Below are 7,310 nucleotides of genomic sequence, written 5' to 3'. Positions count from 1 at the left end.
GAGCAGGCGGTTACGGTGGGGACCGAGGAGGCGGTTATGGAGGAGACCGAGGTGGAGGCTACAGTGGAGACCGAGGAGGAGGCTACGGTGGAGACCGAGGCGGAGGCTATGGTGGGGACCGAGCAGGTGGTTACAGTGGGGATGGAGGAGGCGGTTATGGAGGAGACCGAGGCGGTGGTTACGGTGGGGACCGAGGCGGCTATGGAGGAGACCGCATTTGGGGGGGGGGCTATGGAGGAGACCGTGGTGGCGGCGGGGGCTACGGTGGAGACCGAGGTGGCGGCTATGGAGGTGACAGGAGTGGGGGCGGCTATGGAGGAGACCGAGGCGGCTACGGAGGCAGAATGGGAGGAAGAAACCACTACAGAAATAATCAGCGCAACCGACCATACTGATGACTGTTCTGAATGTTCCTTTGTCTCTGACATGATCCATAGTGAAATTGCCAGAGTTTTGCCTGCTGCTTTCCTCGTGGCCTCTTGGGTAATGAAATTAAGTGACATTTGGATTTTTATTTGGGTGGGAGGGCTGGGACAATTTTTCTTTTAGAAATGTCCATTGAAATTTTCCCGTTTAGTTTCCAACCTCCTTTCCAACCCTTGAAGCTAAGTGCGTTGTAAAATATTGCCAAAATGGAAAGTGTTTTGTATTACTGCAATAAAGGCTGCTTGTTTTGTGGGAAAAAAAAAAAAGAAGTAAATGTTCTAAGATCCTTGTGGTTGTTCAGGAAGACTAAAGTATGTTAGTTACGTTTAGACTTTGCGATGTTAAGCAAACATCTTTAAAAATAAGTGTCAGAGTGCCTGGGTGGCTCAGTTGGTTGAGCACCTAACTCTTGGTTTCAGCTCAGGTCATAGTCTCTTCAACAAATGGTGTTGGGAAAACTGGACAGCCACATGCAGAAGAATGAAACTGGACCATTTCCTTACACCACACAAAAATAGACTCCAAATGGTTGAAAGACCTAAACGTGAGACAGGAGTCCATCAAAATCCTAAAGGAGAACACAGGCAGCAACCTGTTCGACCTTAGCCACAGCAACTTCTTCCTAGAAACATCGCCAAAGGCAAGGGAAGCCAGGGAAAAAATGAACTATTGGGATTTCTTAAAGATAAATAGCTTTGGGCGCCTGGGTGGCTCAGTTGGTTGGGCGACTGCCTTCGGCTCGGGTCATGATCCTGGAGTCCCGGGATCGAGTCCCACATCGGACTCCCTGCTCGGCGGGGAGTCTGCTTCTCCCTCTGACCCTCTTCCCTCTCATGCTCTCTATCTCTCATTCTCTCTCTCTCTCAAATAAATAAATAAAATCTTAAAAAAAAAAAAAGATAAATAGCTTTTGCACAGCAAAAGAAACAGTCCACAAAACCAAAAGACAACCGACAGAATGGGAGAAGATATTTGCAAATGACATATCAGATAAAGGGCTAGTATCCAGAATCTATAAAGAACTTATCAAACTCAACATCCAAAGAACAAATAATCCAATCAAGAAATGGGCAGAAGACATGAACAGACATTTTTCCAAAGAAGACATCCAAATGGCCAACAGACACATGAAAAAGTGCTCAACATCGCTCGGCATCAGGGAAATCCAAATCAAAACCTCAATGAGATACCACCTCACACCCGTCAGAATGGCTAAAATTAACAAGTCAGGAAACGACAGATGTTGGTGGGGATGAGGAGAAAGGGGAACCCTCCTACACTGTTGGTCGGAATGCAAGCTGGTGCAGCCACTCTGGAAAACAGTATGGAGGTTCCTCAAACAGTTGAAAATAGAGCTACCATATGATTCAGCAATTGCACTACTGGGTATTTATCCCAAGGATACAAATGTAGGGATCCGAAGGGGTACGTGCACCCCAATGTTTATAGCAGCAATGTCCACAATAGCCAAACTGTGGAAAGAGCCAAGATGTCCATCAACAGATGAATGGATAAAGAAGATGTGGTATATATACATAATGGAATATTATGCAGCCATCAAAATGAATGAGATCTTGCCATTTGCAATGACGTGGATGGAACTGGAGGGTGTTATGCTGAGTGAAATAAGTCAATCAGAGAAAGACATATATCATATGACCTCACTGATATGAGGAATTCTTAATCTCAGGAAACAAACTGAGGGTTGCTGGAGTGGTGGGGGGTGGGAGGGATGGGGTGGCTGGGTGATAGATATTGGGGAGGGTATGTGCTATGGTGAGCACTGGGAATTGTACAAGACTGATGAATCACGGATCTGTACTTCTGAAACAAATAATGCAACATATGTTAAGAAAAAAAAAAGAAGAAGAAGATAGCAGGAGGGGAAGAATGAAGGGGAGTAAGTCGGAGGGGGAGACGAACCATTAGAGACGATGGACTCTGAATAACAAACTGAGGGTTCTAGAGGGGAGGGGGGTGGGGCGATGGGTTAGCCTGGTGATGGGTATTAAAGAGGGCATGTTCTGCGTGGAGCACTGGGTGTTATGCACAAACAATGAATCATGGAACACTACATCAAAAACTAATGATGTAATGTATGGTGATTAACATAACAATAAAAAATTATTAAAAAATATGAAAGGATAATCAAATCAGAGAAATGAAATATTTATAAATGTGGCATTGCCCACCTAAAACATAGTTAAATACAAAATTATGAAAATAATATGGAGAAACACAAAATCTAATTCATTGCAACTGGGAGTATGAATTAACGTTTTGAAGAGCAAACAAGCGAGACCAGTGGAGGTGATCCCATAAATCCACTTACAGGTTTGTACACAAAGAATAAAGAAAAAGCTAGTCTGTGCCACCATCTAGTGGCCTCAGAATATAATAGAAAATATGATTCCTTCAGCAATGTTTACAAAGTACTCTTGAAAGTACCTGCACAGGGATGCACCAACAACTTACAAACATGTAGAGTTTATACATGTAGTTAATGCCCCCACTACTCTATTGGGCCAACATTTGGCTCCACGTATTTGCTTCCTTCTACAGATCTGCATGAACCTAATCTCGCAACAAAACCAAACAGAGAAATCTTCAGGCAATGTTTCATATTTCTACCCCATATAATTTCCAAAACCCTTCAAATAATACCTGCTTTATGTGAGGCTTAAAGAATCCTTCTCCAAATGAATCAGGCTGAATTGTTAATAACTCAAAAATTGGCCAATACTAAGTATTGACAAGAACATTGTGCAAAAGGAGCTCTCATACACTTCTATTAGGGTACAAATTTGGAAAGTTAGTAAAGATTAATGTATATCCCAAAATAAAAGAAACCATTAAACTTTTAAAAACTATTAAAATAAAAACTAAACATTACAAAAAAAGAAAAGATGAATATGTGTATACACTATGACACAGAAATTCCTCTCCTATGTATACTCTCTAGCAGTGGTTCCTAACCCCATAGGATACCTATGAATAAAATTCAAGGAGACTGGTAACTTAGATGGGAAAAAAATACATCTTTATTTTCATTAACCTCTAAATGAAATTTAGTAGTTCCTGGGGACGGTTTTACACAGAGTTTACCAAACTTTCAAGCTACAGATAGTCATCATTTTATTCAAGTTATTTAGCAAAAACCAGAGCAAAACCTACCCCATCCTTTTATTTTTATCTCGAAACCAGATAAAGACAGTATAAAAAAATATAACTTTGTTTTATTTCATTTATAACATAGATGTGTAAATAATACATAAAATATGAACTAGAATGTTCTAATAATGACAACACTTGGATCAACCATAAACTCCAGGCAAAAAAATTTTTACAATTTCCTGAAACCAGGATCTCAAAGAGATATTTGATCCCCCATGTTCATTGCAGCATTATTCACAATAGCCAAGATGATGGAACAATCGAAATGTCAATGGATGGATGAATGGTTAAAGAAAATGTGGTATATATATACAATGGAATATTAATCAGCCTTAAAAATGAAGGAAATCTTGCCACATGCGACAACATGGATGAAGTTTGAGGACCTTACGCTAAGTGAAATAAATCAGTCATAAAGGACAAATACTCTCTGATTCCACGATGAATCTAAAATAGTCAAACTCATAGAAGCAGAGTAGAATGGTGGTTGCCAGGGGCTGAGGGGAGGAGTGAATGGGGAGTTATTATTCCACAGATACAAAGTTTCAGATATTCAAAATGAGTAAGTTCTAGAGATCTGTGGTACAACATTGTTCCTATAGCTAACAATATGGTGTTGTGGACTTAAAAATTTGTCAAGAAGGGTTAGATCTCATGGTAAATGTTCTTACTACAATAATGAAGATGTGGTATATATAGTGTGTGTGTGCATACACACACACACACACACACACACAATGGAATATTACTCGGCCATAAAAAAGAATGAAATCTCAGATGGAGCTAGAGAGTATTATGCTAAGTGAAATCAGCCAGAGAAAGACAAATACCCTGTGATTTCACTCAGATGTGGAATTTAAGAAACAAAACAAATAAAAAAAAAAGCAACAAAACAAATGAGCGTGGGGGAAAAGACAGACGAAAACCAAGAAACAGACTCTTAACTAAAGAGAACAAACTGATGGTTACCAGAGGGGAGGTGCGTGGCAGGATGGGTGAAACAGGTGATGGAAATTAAGGAGTGCACTTGTTGTGGTAAGCACTGGGTGTTATATATAAGTGTTGAATCACTAAATTGTACACCTGAAATTAATATTATACTGTATTTTAACTAACAGGAATTCAAATAAAAAATATAAAGATTTAAAAAATAAATAAAAATAAAACAAAACAAAACAAAACAAATATCTTCCTGAAGTGGCCAACAGCATCCAGACAATGAATGGGGGCAGTCAACACTTGTAAGAAGGAACAGCACGAGGTGAGTTTCCCTTTTAGTGGTTTTAAGATAAGGGAAGGACAAAGTCCTTCTACAGGGTAACTAAAATTCAGATGGAAAATGCAATCTCATTGACTTGAAGAAACAGAGGAGAGTTTGGGAAGATCATAGCAGTTAAAAATTTAGAACAAAAAAAAACACACAGAAGAAAGAGCGAAAGAATGGGAGCCCCAGATTTCTGTATAAGCTCTCCCTAAATACTGTCTGATCCCTAAACTACACATAAGCATAGCTAAGCCTAAAATACCTGAGCAGAGATTTCAGTGGCTGCCCATCTCAGAGAAGACAAGTTTGAAACATGAGCCCTGCCACATTACTGCCCACTAAAACAAAACACCAATACTTGTGGCAAATTCAATATCCAGGGACACCTAGGTGGCTCAGTTAGAAGTGTCTGCCTTCGGCTCAGGTCATGATCCCAGGGTCCTGGGACTGAGTCTCATATTGGGCTCCTTGCTCAGCGGGAAGCCTGCTTCTCCCTCTACCTGCGGCTCCCCCGCTTGTGCAGTCTTGCTCTCTCGCTCTCTAAGAAATAAATAAATAAAATCTTTTTTAAAAAATTCAGTATCCAAAAATAGTTGCAGAGTTCTACTTTAACAAGCTCTGAAACTTTGCTATTCCCTCCATCAAGAGGTAGAGTCTTTTTCATTTTTTTTTTTTTATGTACCTCCACAACATGGAGTGAATATATTTGGCATCGAACTTTAGCAAAGGTCCTGGTACATATTGGAATCTTAAAATATGAATAGAACTGTGTTCTTCTAACTAAAGCCTACACAATTCTGGAGTGCTGGAAAAACAAGTGTAGATGGAGTTTTAAAACACTAAAACCTGGAAGTGCACAGCAGGGTCAAGGGCCAGTAAGTTGTTAGGAAGTCAGTGAAGTTGAAGGGACAGTTGGGAAGCAATGGCAGGAGAGTGTTGGACACTCCTTGAGGCTGTGCATCCCTTTAGCTCACAGGGAATAAAATGAAGGTAATCTGATCCCAGTTCTCCAACCGTGTCATCCATTCAAAAAGCCAAAAAAGTGAAAAATTACTGAGATTCCAGCAAAAAACTGTTTTATTTCCACTTCTCATGTTCTTCGTATTTATTAAAGATATTATGAAATTCATTAAAAGTGCCTAATATGGGAAATACATACACTATATTGTTAATTATTAAAAAACAATAAATCAAGAAATGCAGCATGGTCTTATGCACATAAATATAGTATGTGAGTAGATAATATGTCAAAATATTAGTATTTGTTCCATAATTATGAATGACTTTCATTTCTCCCTTTGGACTTTCCAGACTTCTCAAATTTCTATACTGAGTATACATTATCTGTATAATCAGGGAAGTAATAATTTAGAGGAGAAAAATTACTGTTTAGTAAGTATAATCAGTTCTTGAAACATCATCCCTAATGTACCTAAAAATTACTACCTTCTATATTATTAAAAGAAATCACTTCTGGGATTACAAAATCTCTTAGAAGAAAACAAAGAAGGATTTAAATTTGTTACCAGAATGACTGGTGGGGCCCCTGGTTAGGGCCCAGAGGTAGGAAAGTACTTGTGTGACATATTAATTTACTATTTCATATACATTTATAACATGATGCTTTTCCCTCTCCCTCATCACTACTACTAATTGTGTGTGATTATGGAATACTTGACATAGGTTTTAGTTGGTTTCGCTCTAAAAGGAAAACTAAGAAGTCAGTTCATCGAGGAGGAGCAGCAAATTGTCACAAGAAGTTAGTGAAACACTGGTGAAAAACAAAGGAGAATGTTTTCCTTGCTTTGAAAACTGTTATCACAATTAGCCATGCTATCTACTGTAGATCAAGAAGATGAAAATCCTGTACTGAAGATTTAATGGGAACATTAGGACAAAGGTGAGAAGAAGTATTTCCAGAAAGAAAAAGATGAATGGGAACTGGGAATTATGAATAATTTATTTTATTTTAAAAGTGGTGAATAAGACGGTGCAAAAATTAAGGAATTACTGGGTGAAGACAAAATCATGATATACATGAACATCACAGATGTCACTTCCCCTTTATCATGGAAAATAAAAGAATACCGTCCCAGGCATTTAGATTAACGAACACGTGCTATGCATTTAGTCTACGCCAGTCACTTTCAAGTACGTCACATTAATCCTCAAAACAACTCTAAAAATAGGTATCATCACCCCATTTTAAGTGGCACATCATGCTGTGAGATGATGTTTTGCACAAGATTTATAGAGCCAATATGCCAAAGAGCCAAGATTGAAGCTTAGGTCCTTCAAGCCAAGTGCTTTCCAATAAGACAGTGTGTCTCTAGCAGCAGCTAAGGGGACACAGGAGTAAGCGCCTGGGACGTAGTCGGCTTCCTGAGACAGAGGGCTATGCACTGGTCACGGTAGCCCTACAGAGGTAGCCCCACGCACTGGTCAC

At 39.4% G+C, this 7,310-nt stretch overlaps 1 protein-coding gene and 1 pseudogene across 1 annotated transcript in view; one reads left to right on the top strand and one right to left on the bottom strand.

The window, feature by feature from the left end:
- Nucleotides 1–445, top strand: part of LOC112836743 (TATA-binding protein-associated factor 2N pseudogene) — a 1,834-nt pseudogene extending 1,389 nt beyond the window's left edge.
- The window catches only part of LOC112836551 (phospholipid-transporting ATPase ABCA1-like), a 78,102-nt gene that overhangs the window by 1,468 nt on the left and 69,324 nt on the right, over nt 1–7,310 (bottom strand). The gene's annotated exons all lie outside the window — the stretch shown is intronic.

This window comes from Callorhinus ursinus, unplaced genomic scaffold, assembly GCF_003265705.2.
Source record: "Callorhinus ursinus isolate GAN/ISIS: 27379988/994484 unplaced genomic scaffold, GSC_fseal_2.0 scaffold24, whole genome shotgun sequence".
NCBI lineage: Eukaryota > Metazoa > Chordata > Mammalia > Carnivora > Otariidae > Callorhinus > Callorhinus ursinus.
Note: the sequence above shows the minus strand (reverse complement) of the source record. Positions and strands in the feature narration are given on the sequence as shown.